Source organism: Pelophylax lessonae (genome assembly GCF_965119305.1).
Source record: "Pelophylax lessonae genome assembly, chromosome: 2".
Classification (NCBI taxonomy): Eukaryota; Metazoa; Chordata; class Amphibia; order Anura; family Ranidae; genus Pelophylax; species Pelophylax lessonae.
Genome location: NC_138769.1, coordinates 11,675,727 through 11,692,591, shown reverse-complemented (window position 1 = coordinate 11,692,591; position 16,865 = coordinate 11,675,727).

Genomic DNA, 16,865 nt, shown 5'->3' with positions numbered 1-16,865 from the left:
CTTCCACAGCCAAGTCCTTACCTCAACCTGATACAACACCTTTGGGATGAACTATACTTGTCCTGACACCCCCCCCCCCTTTCTGCTACTGAGCAGCCCATGATACTGATCCTTTCCCCGCTATCCCACTGGGAGGGTGGGGATCGGGGGGCACAGTGGGGGCAGAGGGAACTGGGGTAGCACAGGGGGGGGGGGGGCTGGAGAGCACAGGGGGGCCTGGAGAGCACTGGTGGGGCAGGGAACACTGGGGGGGGAGGGAGCACAGGTGAGGCCAAAGAGCACAGGGGGGGTGGGGAGCAATGGGTGGGCTAGGGAGCACTAGGGGGAACTGGGGAGCACTTTGGGGGGCTGGTACTGTGAGAAGCTGAAGAGCAGTGGGGGGGACTGGATAGCAAAGGGAGGAGCTGGAGAGCAGGGGGCTGAAGAGCATTGGGGGAAGTTGGAGAGCAGTGGGGGGAGCTGGAGAGCAGTGGGGGGGAGCTGGAGAGCACTGCGGGGAACTGGAGAGCACTGGGGGGAGACTGGAGAGCAGTAGGGAGAAGCTGGAGAGCAGTGGGGGAGGGGGCTGGAGAGCACAGGGGTGCAAAAAGCACTGGGGGAGCTGAAGGGCACTGGAAAAGCCATAGGGCACTAGTGGCGCTGGAGAGCATGGGGGGGGGATGAAGAGCACTTGAGGTAGCTAGAGAGCACTGGGGGGAACTGGGGAGCCATGGGGGAGTTGGAGAGCACTGGAGGGGTCGGAGAGCAGTGGGGGGAACTAAAGAGCAGTGGGGGGGGCTGGAGAACACGGGGGGGCTGGAGAGAAGTGGGGGAACTGGAGAGCAGTGGGGGGAGCTGTAGCGCACTGGGGGAGCTTGGGAGCACTGGAGGGACCAGAAAGAATGGGGGGTGGAGAGCACAGGGGGGCTGGAGAGCACTGGGGAGACAGGGAGCACTGGGGGGGCAGGAAGCACAGGAGAGAGCACTGGGGGGGGGGGGGGCTGGAGAGCACTGGGGGGGACTGGTGAGCACTGGGGGGACTAGAAATCACTGTGAGGGACTTGAGAGCAGTGGGAGGAGGCTGGAGAGCAGGGGAGGGGCTGGAGAGCAGTGGAGGGAGCTTGAGAGAAGTGGAGGGAGCTGGAGAGCATTGGGTGGGTTGGGGAGCACTAGGGCGAGATGGAGAGCAGTGAAGGGGAACTGGAAAGCACTGGAAGGAGCTTGAGAGCACTAAGGGGAGCTTGAGAGCACTGGAGGGGCCAGAGAGAATGGGGGTGGAGAGCACAGGGGGGGGGATGGAGAGCACTAGGGGGACAGGGAGCCCTGGGGGACAGGGCAGGAAATATAAGAGGGGGCCCGGAGAGCACTGTGGGGTTGGAGAGCACTGAAGGGAACTGGAGAGCACTGTAGAGGCATGGCATTGGGGTGAGCTGGAGAGCAGTGGGGGGAAGGCTGGAGAGCAGGGGGAAGGCTGGGGAGCAGGGAAGGCTTGAGAGCAAGGGGGCTGGAGAGCATTAGGGGGGCTGGAGAGCATGGGGGGGTCGGAGAGCAGTGGGGGGAACTGGAGAGTACTGGGGGAACTGAAGAGCACTTAGGGGACAGCAAAAGAAGTTGGATAGGAGGAGCGACAGGGCAGCTACAAACAGAAAACTTGATCTTTCCATATTCCTTCTGCAGCCACTGAATGCCTGCAGGAGGAATATGGAAAGATCAATTCCTCTATATGCAGCGGGTTCAAGCAGCAGCCCAGATGTTGCAGCTGCTTTGGTCCCCACGTGGACATGCGGCCTGGAGCCGTCAGCCAGTCCTGGCCTGGGTGGGGTTAATATGTGTCAATTAATTATTTAAGTGCTCATAAGAGACACATGGCAAGCAGAACAAATGTCTACACTATGGAGAGTGGAGAGACACATGCTATAACCACCCGGAGAGAGATAGGAGGTAGAGGGAGGTGGGCAGATGGAAGCAGGCAGAGCAGCAGTGATACAAAGACTGCTCTGATCCCAGCTGAGCACAAAAAGCTTACTGTATATCAGAACTGTGCATGAGCAGTGCATAATCGGCATTATCTAGGCTGTTTTCACTGGTGCTTGCGCCAGTCCATGAACAATTATGGATCGAAGCAAAGTACCTTTGTTTTTATAAACTGATAGAAAAAAGATAACACTATACTAGTGTATCCCCCTGCGCCTCGGAAAAGGTTTTGATTGAATATAAGAGAAAAATATAAAATTATATGTGTAATTAGTGAGATATAAATATAAAAATATATATTGTGTGGCAGCAGCTGTAGATTTTAAATGGATGATACAAAAATAGCCTAAGCTATATGCAGCGCTTGCCGCAAAAAACAATTAACTTAATGTATGTGAACAATGTTGAAAACTTATCTTTACAGTATAAGTGAAAATACAAACCAATTAAACATATGAAAATTAATAAAAAGTTCCAAGAAATTGATAAATAGATAAATAAGTATTTTCCGGTGGTGATCAATATATGTGAATAAAATAAATGTAAAATTCAATAAATAAAGTCTTTTCAAGTGGTGATCAGGTGCTTCGTGCTTCGTGCTCAGTAAATAAAAGTTTGTGACTTTCGTGACGTGAATTCCTCTTTTCCTGTGGCTTGTGGTAAAAATAAATGACTTACCAGAATTATTGGGTCCTATGTGCTGTATAGCACTAGGACCTACAGCGCTTGGAGGCCGTTCAGGCCGGATTGGGGATCACCTTTGTGGATGATCCTGGTGGGATACAGGTTAGGTTTCTCCTTACCCGATCTCAATCCTCAGGATATGGGGTTAAAAGAAAGGTAGTGTATTATCGTTTTAAAAGTTTATTCATCAAATATTCATAAAAATCGGAGCGAAGAAAGACTCAAACTCCAAGTTTGCAGGCAAAGAAACCGCTTACAAACACCTCCTAGCAGAGTGGCGAGCGGAGTGTTCCGGCTTGCGTTCCACGTGGTGCGTAGCGTGCTGACGTGCGTTCCACAACTGGCTGCTTCACTGGACCGTGGGAAAGGTGAGTGTGTGTTTATTTAAAGGCAGCAGCTATACTTTTTGTAACTTCTGACTTTTAATAAACACAAAAATGGGTGGAACTCTTCTTTAAGTATGAACTAAAATTTAAAAAAAAATCCCAGCTCTAAAAGGAACAGTGCAGGAAAAATGTTTGGAGCTGTGATCATGTACCGGTTCACACATTGGGGTCCCACAACCAAGTGTTACTAAGAGCACCTCTGGGGCGACCACTCCCAGAGGGGACAGACACCACGGACTGTCTGCCTTCCCAGCCCATGGCCAGACAAGGTAGAACGTTAGAATCAGGAGGTAATGGACCCTTCCAGCTTTCTCGGGGAGAACTTAATCCCAGCCCCCAATTACCTATGGGCGCTCTGGTTTCAGTTCCTGCCGGTACTAACCTTCCAGGTCCCCAACACTCCAGCGGGTTTGCATAGCCGCCACTCAACCTTGGTCACGTCAGATGACAGCACAGCGCCCCCACTGGATCACAGATAAGAACAGATACTACACTTGATCTTAGCCAAATGGAAGAGAAACCTAATGATGTCCATTGATGACGCTCAGGGAGGTGGGCAAAACTAGTTGACGCAACTTCTGGTGTACCTTAACCATCAACATCACTTCCTGTTTCCCAGTGGAATGCATGCGAGACGGCGTTCCAGGAAGTTCCTTGTCATACTAAAGGCCGACCCCAGGCTTAATCTCCCATCCCTCAGTGTACCCTACTCCCACCTGGAGCTCCCATCCTTCTTTATTTATTTTGCTTTTTTTCCTGAGTCATCTGGCCTGTCACTCAAGGAAAAAATGCCAAAAAATAAATTTTGCTAAAAATTTAAATTGCAACCCTAACACACCAAAGACTGTTCAAAATGTATAGGAATAGGGTGTGGGGATGTATTAGTCCATTATTCAATTAGAAACTGATAAAGACAGATTTGTGAATGAGAAAACTTTACACAGCTAAGAAGGTGACCTGACCTGTCATGAAAGGTGTCAGGTCAGGTCAGGATTTCCGTAGTTCTACATTAAACCAATGTCAATGCGAGGTAATTCAGTGTATCTTAGACAGAGGAAAGCAAGATGAATGCAGGGAAGACAGTCTTCAGACATACTGGGCTAGGGTTAGGGGTTGGGGGTTAGGTTTTAGGGGTTAAGGTTGGGTTTTAGGGGGGTTAGGGGGTTGGGGTTAGTGGTTAGGTTTAGGGTTAGGGGTTGGGATTAGTGGTTAGGTTTAAGGTTAGGGGGGTTAGGGTTGGGGGGTTAGGGGTTGGGGATAGTGGTTACGTTTAGGGGTTAGGGTTGGGGGTTAGGGGTTGGGATTAGTGGTTAGGTTTAAGGTTAGGGGGTTAGGGTTGGGGGGTTGGAGTTGGGGTTAGTGGTTAGGTTTAAGGTTAGGGGGTTAGGGTTGGGGGGGGGTTAGGGGTTAGGGTTTGGGGATGGGAGTTAGGGTTAGGGGTTGGGGTTAGTGGTTAGGTTTAAGCTTAGGGGTTAGGGGGGTTAGGGTCGGGGTTAGTGGTTAGGTTTAAGGTTAGGGGGTTAGGGTAGGGGGGTTAGGGGTTGGATTTGGGGTTAGTGGTTACGTTTAAGGCTGGGGGGTTAGGGTTGGGGGGTTATGGTTAGGGTTTGGGGATGGGGGTTAGGGGTTGGGGTTAGTGGTTAGGTTTAAGGTTAGGGGTTAGGGTTGGGGTTAGGTGTTAGGTTTAAGGTTAGGCATTGGGTTGGGCGGTTAGGGGTTAGTGGTTAGGTTTAAGGTTAGGGGTTGGGTGGTTAGGGTTGGGGTTAGGTTCAAGGTTAGGGGTTAAGGTTAGGGGTTGGGGTTAGTGGTTAGGTCTAAGGTTAGGGGTTAGGGTTGGGCGGTTATGGTTGGCGGTTAGGGTTGGGGTTAGTGGTTTAAGGTTAAGGGTTAGAGTTGGGGGGGTTAGGCGTTGGGGTTAGTGGTTAGGTTTAAGGTTAGGGGTTAGAGTTAGGGGGTTAGTGGTTAGGTTTAAGGTTAAGGGTTAGAGTTGGGGAGTTAGGCGTTGGGGTTAGAGGTTAGGTTTAAGGTTAGGGGTTAGGGTTGGGGGGTTGGGGTTGGGGTTAGTGGTTGGGGTTTAAACACAGCCGTAATGGATCAGAGAAGAAATGATAAAATAAGATGATTCCTATCTCTCTTTCTTAAATGTGAGATACCAAGTTGCAAATTATATCTTCCAAAACAACAAGCCTTGTACCGGACACCAAAAGGAATATAAATACACACTATGCTAGTACAGTGGTGGAACAACATGGAGGAGATCAAAGATTACCGAGTGCTGCCCCGTATTAAAAAAAAAAAGAAATTAACTAGCAAACCCCCAATGAAAAGTAAAGACGGCATAAAGAAAACTTAGAAAAATCTTATAAAACTGTCACTGTAGAACAATAAACTTAGCCTACCTTAAAATTTTGTACTTGATTACCCCCACAAAGCAGAACATCTGGTACTGCAGGTTGATTTCTTCGACTAGTTTCAGGCCTGGCCATCTGAAACTACACTGGCTCTGATTCCTGGCCAGTGTAACTAGTAGATAGCGCAGTGTGCAGAGGTCAGTAGTACACTATATTACCAAAAGTTTAAACTTTTATGACATCCCAGTCTTAGTCCGTAGGGTTCAATATTGACTTGGCCAACCCTTTGCATCTATAAAAGCTTCAACTCTTCTGGGAAGGCTGTCCACAAGGTTTAGGAGTGTCTATGGGAATGTTTGACCATTCTTCCAGAAGTGCATTTGTGAGGTCAGGCACTGATGTTGCACGAGAAGGCCTGGCACGCAATCTCCACTTGAATTTATCCCAAAGGTGTTCTATCAGGCTTAGGTTAGGATTCTGTGCAGTAACTCCAAATCATTTGGTGGAGGGGGGATTATGGTGTGGGGTTATTTTTCAGGGATTGGACTTGGCCCCCTAGTTCCAGTGAAGGGAATTCTTAAGATGTGAGCATACCAAGACATTTTGGACAATTGGATGACCCCTTCCTATTCTAACATGGCTGCCCACCAAGGTCCATAGAGACATGGATGAGTGAGTTTGGGGTGGAGGCACTTGACTGGCCTGCAAACAATCCTGACCTCAACCTGATAGAACACCTTTGGGATGAATTAGAGCGGAGACTGCGAGCCAGGTCTTCTTGTCTAACATTAGGATGTAGGGCAGTGTACAGAGGTCAGTAGGTTGTTGGGCAGTGTACAGAGATCAGTAGTATGTAGGGCAGTGTAGAGAGGTCAGTAGGTTGTTGGGCAGTGTAAAGAGGTCAGTAGTATGTAGGGCAGTGTACAGAGGTCAGTAGTATGTAGGGAAGTGTACAGAGGTCAGTAGGATGTAGAGCAGTGTACAGAGGTCAGTAGTATGTAGAGCAGTGTACAGAGGTCAGTAGTATGTAGGGCAGTGTACAGAGGTCAATAATATGTAGGGCAGTGTACAGAGGTCAGTAGGATGTAGGGCAGTGTACAGAAGTCAGTAGTATATAGGGCAGTGTACAGAGGTCAGTAGGATGTAGGGAAGTGTACAGAGGTCAGTAGGATGTAGAGCAGTGTACAGAGGTCAGTAGTATGTAGGGCAGTGTACAGAGGTCAATAATATGTAGGGCAGTGTACAGAGGTCAGTAGGATGTAGGGCAATGTACAGAGGTCAGTAGTATGTAGAGCAGTGTACAGAGGTCAGTAGTATGTCGCGCAGTGTACAGAGGTCATTATTATGTAGCAGAATTTCCAGCATTGGTGCTGGGGATTGGTCTGCCAGGGTTACCGCTAACACCAACAGCACATTTAAGCTTGTTGCCCAAGTGTGAGAACTGAGACAAAGAACAGTCCGGCATCTTTGGTTTATTTGTTTATTTGATATGGAGATGGGAGAAGGGAATGAGTGGGATACTCCTCTGGCTCAACTAGTTACAAAAATGGGACAAAAATCCCTCAGCCTCGTTACAGTGTGTTTTACCCGCCGTGGCCACACTGGAGTTGGTCGGGACAGTGAGTGATCTTCTAGTTCTTATCAAAATCACAGTAAAGTGACCAGTCACAGACACAGTGCACGTTGTGTAACACAGCCACGGCGGTCACCCACCATGCACCTACAGCTGCCCGGTGCCAGCCAGCCACCCAGTCCCACACACCCACGGGCCTGTGTTCCAGCCAGCCACAGGCCCTGCCTGACTGTACCAGCTAGCCAGCCACAGGCCCTGGGCCTGTATCTGCCAGCCACCCACCACACATGGTGCCAGCCAGCCACCAAAGGGTGCCAGCCAGTCACCCACCCACCACAGGGTGCCCGCCAGCCAGCCACCAAAGGGTGCCAGCCAGCTAGCCAGCCAGCCATTAAAGGGTGCCAGCCGCCAGCCACCCACCACAGGGTGCCAGCCAGCCACCAAAGGGTGCCACCCACCCACCCACCAAGGGGTGCCAGCCACCCACCAAAGGGTGCCAGCCAGCCACCACAGGGTGCCAGCCAGTCACCCACCCACCCACCACAGGGTGCCAGTCAGCCACTACAGGGTGCCAGCCAGCCAGCTACCCACCCACCACAGGGTGCCAGCCAGCCAGCCACCAAAGGTTGCCAGCCAGACACCCACCCACCCACCACAGGGTGCCAGCCAGCCACCACAGGGTGCCAGCTACCAAAGGGTGCCAGCCAAACACTCACCACTGGGTACCAGCCAGCCACCCACCACAGGGTGCCAGCCACCCACCCACCAAAGGGTGCTAGCCAGCCAGCCAGCCACCCACCACAGGGTGCCAGCCACCACAGGGTGCCAGCCAGACACCCTCCAAAGGGTGCCAGCCAGCCACCCACCACAGGGTGCCAGCCAGCCAGTCATGCACCCACCACAAGGTGCCAGCCAGCCACCAAAGGGTGCCAGCTAGCCAACCAGCCAGCCACCAAAGGGTGCCAGCTAGCCAGCCAGCCATCAAAGGGTGCCAACCAGCCACCAAAAGGTGCCACCTACCCACCAAGTTTTGCCAGCCAGCCAGCCACCCACCACAGGGTGCCAGCCAGCCACCAAGTTTTGCCAGCCAGCCACCAAAGGGTGCCAGCCAGCCAGCCACCACAGGGTGCCAGCCAGCCAGCCACCACAGGATGCCAGCCAGCCAGCCAGCCAGCCACCACCACAGGGTGCCAGCCAGCCAGCCCCCAAAGGGTGCTAGCCAGACACCCACCAAAGGGTGCCAGCCAGCCACCACAGGGTGCCAGCCAGCCACCCACCCACCCACCACAGGGTGCCAGCCAGCCACCACAGGGTGCAAGCCAGCCAGCTACCCACCCACCACAGGGTGCCAGTCAGCCAGCCAGCCACCAAAGGATGCCAGCCAGACACCCACTCACCACAGGGTGCCAGCCAGCCAGCCAGCCACCACAGGATGCCAGCTACCAAAGGGTGCCAGTCAGACACCCACCAAAGGGTGCCAGCCAGCCAGCCACCCACCACAGGGTGCCAGCCAGCCACCCACCCCTTTACAGGGTGCCAGCCAACCAGCCAGCCACCACAGGGTGCCAGCCAGACACCCACCAAAGGGTGCCAGCCAGCCAGCCACCCACCACAGGGTGCCAGACAGCCAGCCACCAAAGGGTGCCAGCCAGTCACCCACCCATCACAGGGTGCCAGCCAGCCACCAAAGGGTGCCAGCTAGCCAGCCAGCCATCATAGGGTGCCAGCCGCCAGCCACCCAAAACAGGATGCCAACAAGCCACCAAAGGGGGCCACCCACCCACCAAGTTTTGCCAGCCAGACACCCACCAAAGGGTGTCAGCCAGCCAGCCAGCCACCCACCACAGGGTGGAAGCCAACCACCCACCCACCACAGGGTGCCAGCCAGACACCCACAAAAGGGTGCCAGCCACCCACCACAGGGTGCCAGCCAGCCAGTCACCCATCCACCACAGGGTGCCAGCCAGCCAGCCAGCCACCAAAGGGTGCCAGCTAGCCAGCCACCAAAGGGTGCCAGCTAGCCAGCCATCAAAGGGTGCCAGCCACCAGCCACCCACCACAGGGTGCCACCCACCCACCAAGTTTTGCGAGTCAGCCACCAAAGGGTGCCAGCCAGCCAGCCACCCACCACAGGGTGCCAGCCAACCACAACAGGATGCCAGCCAGCCAACCAGCCACTACAGGGTGCCAGCCAGCCAGCCCCCAAAGGGTGCCAGCCAGACACCCACCACAGGGTGCCAGCCAGACAGCCAACCACCCACCCTCCACAGGGTGCCAGCCAGCCACCACAGGGTGCCAGCCAGCCCCCAAAGGGTGCCAGCCAGACACCCAGGGCTGCTGATAGAGATTGTGGGGCCCTGTACAGACTACCTGACAGCCCCCCCCCCAAGAAAATATTAAAGCTATATTTCGATAAAAATACAATAAATTCATTACTAGCAGACACAAATACAACATAACTCACAGAATTCTTGCTAAATCTAAAAGATGAAACAGAGTTGATAAATAAATCTGTGTGTGTGTGTGGGGGGGGGGGGGGGTGTTGGGGGGTGTGTGTGTGGGGGGGGAGGGGGGGTGTTGTTCATGCACATGGGTGCTGTAGTCTGTACAGTGTGAATCAGTGGTTCATTAATGTGGCTTGCGCCCCCTGGATCTGTTTGAACACAGCTGCAGGTCCTAATCTGGCGTGGGGGTGCAGGTGTACGGCCCGAACACAGACAGTGTGCATTTAAGGACCGCTCACCTGCACACCTGTCCAATTAGGGTCTGTGGCTGTGATCATACAGGCGCTGCATCCCCATAGAATGACAGGCGGCTCCAGTCCTACCCCCTCCTTCACACAGCCAGAGTACCTGTGTGTATGAGCCCCTAATTACAGTAAAACCTTGGTTTGAGAGTAACTTGGTTTAAGAGCGCTTTGCAAGACAAGCAAAATTTTCAAATAAATTTTGACTTGATATACAAGCGATGTCTTGATATACAAGTAGCCTCAAGTCACAGCTGAGTATAAAAGAGAAGAGGGGCGCCTCTAAGTGTAGCAATATGGTTAAATTTAATGAAGGTACAACATTTAGCAACTCACATGGTTGATGATTGGAACAGGCACATCTAAGGATGCAGGCATCTGGGGTAAAGCTGTCCACATAGGACCATCCTCCGCACCGCCATCTACGTCATCCCTTCCATGCTGCCCCTCGCTTTCAGATCGCTTTACTGCAGGGTGGTCTTCCCGGTCAGGATTACAGACTGGCAGCCGGTGGTGCAGAAGATAGTCTATGTGGACAGATTTACCCCAGATGCCTGCATCCTTAGATGTGCCTGCTTTATTCATCAACCATGTGAGTTGCTAAATGTTGTACCTTCATTAAATGGAACCATATTGCTACACTTAGAGGCGTTTCTCTTCTCTTTTATACTCTGTAGCTCCTGCTGAATTTTGCTTCTAATCCCCTTGTGGAAGCAGCTATTTGTGGCACACAGGGAGGAGGATTAGGGAGGGACAACTGTCTCTTTGTCAGCAGATAAAAGCTGGCAGCAGGGACAGGGAGAGAGATCAGCTTTCAGCTGCTAGAGGAAGATTTCTGTAAATGTCATTCAGCACTAATCCCCCTCCCTGTGTGGGGCCCCCTGTGTGCTCGGGCCCCCTACAAGAGGACCGGTGGTCTCCCCCCTATCAGGGGCCCTGCCTGCAGGTAAGCCGTATTATAGGCTTACCTGCAGGTACAAGAAAAAAAAGAGAGAGTTTACTTCCTCTTTAAAACTGTGGTTACAATTGCAGAAACGTATCTCATTTAGCTGGCTTTCACATCACTAAATTTAGATCATTAAATCAGGAATATCCCAGACATTCGTTGCAATTTAAATAATAATGAAAAACCCGCGCTAGGATGGTGTAAGGAAAGCAAAACGCAGCTGCTGTTCATCTGAATGGAAAATTGACTAAAATAAATAAATCATAACAGCACTTGCTAAATATCTGTGTACATAATAAATACAAAGAGACTAAAGTGCTAAAAATAATACAAAATAAAGTGCTAAATGCATAAAATCCACATAAGAATATGTGTGCAAAAATAAATAAAGAAATGTGCAAAAATGCTTATAAATGTTTATAAATTCATCAATTATGTAATAATTAAATAAAAAAGTCCATAAAATGTCCAACACAACATGCAAAAGTGCTCAAACTGTGCTTGTGCGCCTTTAATTCCTTGAAAAAAGTGCTCATCAGTGCCAAGGTGCCAAGGTGCCACACTCCCCTCTTGCACCCCCTACTCACCAAAAATAAAGACCCTCTTTGGGTCGAATGTAGCTTTAGGGGTGAGTATAGGATCCTGGGTATATGATCAAGGTAGCATTCAGAAAAAAACACTCCTTTCAGATGACAAATGGTATTTCCTTGACGGACTCGACCCAATTAGAATAAAGGAATCATAGTGAAGTACTGTATGAAGTTTGTTTAATAATATAAAGTAGGCAAATATACTCACAAACGAGCAGATAAAATAAGCAGTCAGTAAATGACAAGGAACTTCCTGGAGCGCCGTCTCGCGTGCATTCCACCGGGAAACAGGAAGTGATGTTGGTGGTTAAGGTACACCGGAAGTTACGTCAACTAATTTCGCTCACCTCCCTGATAGTCATAAATGGACATTATTAAGCTTCTCGGCCTTTTGGCTAAGATCAAGAAGTGTAGTATCTGTTCTTATCAGTAATCTAGTGGGGGCGCTGTGCTGTCATCTGACCTGGCCAAGGTTGGGTGGTGGCTATGCAAACCTGCTGGAGTGATGGGGACCTGGAAGGTTAGTATCGTCAGGAACTGAAACCAGAGCGCCCATAGGCAATTGGGGGCTGGGAGTAAGTTCTCCCCGAGAAGGCTGGAAGGGCCCATTACCTCCTGATTCGAACGTTCTACCTTGTCTGGCCATGGGCTGGGATGGCAGAGAGTCCACGGTGTCTGTGCCCTCTGGGTGTGGTCACCCCAGAGGTGCTCTTAGTAACACTTTGGTGCAGGACCCCAATGTGTGAACCGGCATATGATCACAGCTCCAAACATTTTTCTTGCACTGTTCCTTTTAGGGCTGGGCCTTTTGGCTAAAGTCCGGGGCAATTTTTGTTACCAGGCCTCAGGGCCCGGCCAGTGCACCATGTACGGGAACTTATTTATTTATTTATTTTTCTCCCACGTTTGTCACCTTTCACTTTTGTGTGTGTTTTCTTCTCACCAGGATGGAGGGTGTGAGTCCTCGGGCTTGCCCTGAAGTCTCGGGGGAGGATGTGTGGCCTTCTGGTTCCTTCTTCCTCTGTCCCTGGGAGGTCTCTTTTCGGGAGAGCCCCTCAACCAAGTATTCGGGTGCGGCTTCGGGTGCCCAGAAGAACGGGGTCCGTCAGGCCTTCTGGCTAGGTGGACCATTGGAACCCTTTTTCCCTGTCAGGAGCCTTGTGCCCCGGGGGATCAGGGTAGAGGTCCTACCCTTTCAGGGGGTGGACAAAGCACACCCCTAAGTGCACTTTTTTGTGTGTGTTGACATGCACCTTTTTTGTGTTCACTTACCGAGTTTTTTCATTGTAGTTTTTGCACCACCGCGGATTTAAAGAAGAAAAAAAAAACGTCCTGTTTCCCGGTGGAACGCACACAAGACGGCGTTCTAGGAAGTACCTTGTCATTTACTGACTGCTTATTTTATCTGCTCATTTGTGAGTAGACTTGCCTACTTTATATTATTAAGCAAATTTTATACAGTACTTCACTATGATTCCTTTATTCTAATTGGGCCGAGCCCTTCAAGGAAATACCATTTGTCATCCGAAAGGAGCGTTTTTTCTGGATGGTACCTTGATCATATACCCAGGATCCTATACTCACCCCTAAAGCTACATTCGACCCAAAGAGGGTCTTTATTTTTGGTGAGTAGGGGTGCAAGAAGGGAGTGTGGCACCTTGGCACTGATGAGTACTTTTTTCAAGAAATTTAAAGGCACACAAGCACAGTTTGAGCATTTTTGCACGTGTTGTTGGACATTTTATTGACTTTTTTTGTTTAATTATTGCATTATTGATGAGTTTATAAACAAGTATTGCATTTTTGCACATTTCTATATACATTTTTGCACATATATTTGTAGCATCCTCCTAGTCAGGTGCTAGATAGCAGGTATAGTTTTTGGCTTTCTCTGCTTAACATAAAAGCAGTAGGCATAGTTATGTGCTTTCTGCTTATCAGGGAGCAGGATTTATAGTTAGGCCTGTTCCATGTGTCCACTATGTGATTCATTTGGTCTGAGGGAGTGTCCCCACTGTGTCCAATAGTGAGGCACATTGGACAGTGGAGGAAACCCAGCCAATGACACACTGACTTTGTTACTGCCACAGGGATTGGCACAGACTGGCTGTCTCTGTGCATTATGGGGCAGGGTATATAAAGCCAGGAACACATGTGCTCAGGGTCTTTGGGCGGGAAGCCAGGTCCCAGAAGGAGGGTGACGGCTGTCTCCTCTTCTGTAGCTGTGGTTGGTAGTCACAGGCAGTCGGCCTGGTGAACCAGAGTATGTGGCTGAATCCAGAGGTCCAGGAGGAGCTGACTGGTGGCCTTGGAGGCAACAGTAACTCTGGAAAAACAGTGTCCGTGAGTACAGAGGAACTTGCCCGGGGGTCTGCCCAGGAAGGGGACCACTCCAAAAGATAGAGTCAGTGGTCGGGTTTCAGCACACAGAGAGAAAGAGAGAAAGGGGGTGCCAAGTTTAGAACCCTGAGGAGAATTTTAAGCAGGAACATTTGAAGTATCTTTACTTCAGTGGCAGAATGAAGCAGCGGCCTTGCCGCATCCTAAAGTTGGTTGTCCTCAAGACTGTGAATAGTTATCAGTTGGAGTATCCCACTCATCCCTTCTCCTATCCAAGTTCTCAATAAAACCACAAAAACCAACACCCCCTGGAATGATTATTGATGGAGACGAGGACTTTAAATGCTAATTGTCTGCTACCAGTTGCTAAGGGTAACCTCAGGGGAATCCTAAAGGTGTAATATTCAGCAGTCCTCTAGGGGGCAGTGCTACATATTCTTATGTGGATTTTATAAATGTAGCACTTTATTTTGTATTATTTTTAGCACTTTAGTCACTTTGTATTTATTATGTACACAGATATTAAGTTCCGGTTCACACTGAGGCGACCTGGTCGCCTCACAGGTCGCCGTAGGTCGCCTCCCATAGGGAAGCTGCAGACCCGTTCTAATAGGAGCGACACAAGTCGCTCCGACTTAGAAAAAGGGTCCGGAGCTTCTTTGGGGCGACCAGGAGGCGACGGCCATAGACTTCAATGTTATGAAGTCCGTGGCGGCCGCTCCGAGGTGGCGGTGCGAAGTAGCGTCGCCCCTATGTGAACGGGGCCTTAGCAAGCGCTGTTATTATTTATTTTTGAATTTGTTGCAATTTGTATCCAGCAGCCATGAAGCATTGGATGTATAAATGCCCATACAGTATATTGTACTGCTATACGTTAGTGTGTCAGTGTATAGTCGTCTGATGAGCTGTGAATATTTAGAGAACATCCTGTGAAAGCCACAGAATTTGGTCAGTGACTGCACTCACAATGCATCCAGTAGATATACAACTCCCCTCCTTCAACATCTGCACTACTTTCTTTTTTGGGGTACATGAGAAGCTTTCCTACGTTGTCAGCCCAGTTGTCCCTTCGTTCTCCACCTCCAGGAGGATGCAATTGCAGCAACACATCGGGATAATGTAATTGTGGCAATGGGAGCCTCAGCAGCCAATAAATAACCTACTCAGCCTTAGTTGTGGGAAAAGGTATAAGAACAAAAGTGAATGAATTCATTACCAAAGCCGGGGTTGGCAACGAGCTCCACCCACAAACTACGAAACTGCAAAAAGGCTGGTCCAGGGCAGGAAATTTAAGTGTGAGTGCACCCATAATCTATTTTTTAGTATGTTTGCCATCAAGTCTCGCCGTATTCGGTTTTCTAAAGCAAATCATTTTTTGTAAATCTGTTGCAAATATTCTTTTCTGGAGCTCCTGCCAGTAACAGAACTTTCTGTTGTAGGCTGACACCATGCTAAGCCATCATAGATATAAAAGAAAAAGTTCTACCTCCGATCAACCACACAAATCAAAATGATGGATGGCAGATAAAAATGAGATAAATCTAGATTGTTTCTAACTACTAGGGGGAAGTCTTTAAACTGGCTTCAAAGTTGGTTAATGTTCCATTGTTGCCAGATCCGAAGATTGCACTTTTTAATGCAAAACCAGATATTCTTACCCGCACACAGTTTAAACTCCTTATCCAACTCTTAACAGCTGCCAAACAGACAATTGCCAAAGCATGGAAGTCCTCTTCTCTAAACTTCTGTGAAACTAAACGACGAGTGAATCTCTCTATGGTACATGCCAAGATGACTGCTCTAGCCACTTAAGCCCCGGAAGATTTTACCCCCTTCCTGACCAGGGTTTTTTTTGCGATTTTTTTTCTGCGTGATTTTAACGGGCAATTGCGCGGTCGTGCAACGCTGTACCTAAACAAATTTGACGTCCTTTTTTTTCCCACAAACAGAGCTTTCTTTTGGTGGTATTTGATCACCTGTGCGATTTTTTGATCATGCGCTATAAACAAAAAAAGAGCGTACATTTTGCAAAAATAACAATATTTTTCAAATTTTTTTATATGAAATTCCCCCCAAAAAAATGTAAAAATCAAAATTGTTTAACATTTTCGGCCAATTTGTTTTATGCTACATATGTTTGGAAAAAAAATGAGCAAAAAGCGTATTTTGATTGGTTTGTGCAAAAGTTATCGCGTTTACTAACAAAGGGAAAGATTTTTGTCATTTTTGGTGTTTTTTTTTTAACGAGTAATTGCGGTTATCTGCGATTTTTTTGTGGGACTGCAACATTGCGGCGGACAGATCGGACCCTTGACTGACATTTTTGACACTTTTGGGGTTACCAGTGACATTACTGCAGTAATCAGTGCTATACATATGCACTGTTACTGTAAAAATGACACTGGCAGGGAAGGGGTTAACTGTATTGGAGAGGGAGGGGTTAAGTGTGTCCTAGGGGCGTGTTTCTAACTGTGATTGGACATGGCTACTAGTGTAAAAACAGAGATCAACGGTCCTACATAGTAGAACCGTCTGATCTCCATTTTTACACAGGGGAGAATGACAGGCGGCTTGTTTACATCAGCCGCCTGCCTTTCTCCCTTCCTGGCGAACGATCGCTAGTGACATCGGGTCCGCCGGTCACACGCACTGACTTCTTAGGGTACGAGCCGGGGCGGGCGCGCGCCTCAGCGGGCACGCGCTCGCCCGCTATTGGCTCACAAGCCAGTGACAGGCTAGTGACGTACCGGTACGTCACTTTGCCTGGCCGGGGCTGACCGCCGCAGTATATGTACTTGCGGCGGTCGGCAAGTGGCTAGATAACGGTACCTTGCATAAATTTGATATTCTTTGGAAGTCTTGGATTTCCAAGTTACTTCCCCCTGATTTCAATGAAGCTGTTTTACTTTCCTGGTTACATTTCCTCATGTTCTATATTACTGTTCCTTTCAGCTTGAGCCTTATTCCAGAGAATTACCCTTGCTTTTTTTTCTTTATTTCCTTTTCTTTTCTTCCTTTCTTGCTTTCTTGCCTTCTATCTCCTTTTCTTTCTTTCTACTTCATTTTTACATTTTTTATCACTTGATTTACAGTGATCTTTAATGCAACGATATGTTTTGTCTATAAGAGCCCATTCACATTAGCGCGACTTGTCAGGCGACTTGTCAGCCTGACAAGTCGCGGTTCATTGAGTAGTACAAAACTCATTCTAATAGGAGCAACACAAGTCGCTCCGACTTAGAAAAAGGGTCCTGTACTACTTTGGGGAGACCTGGAGGCGACTTGCATAGACTTCC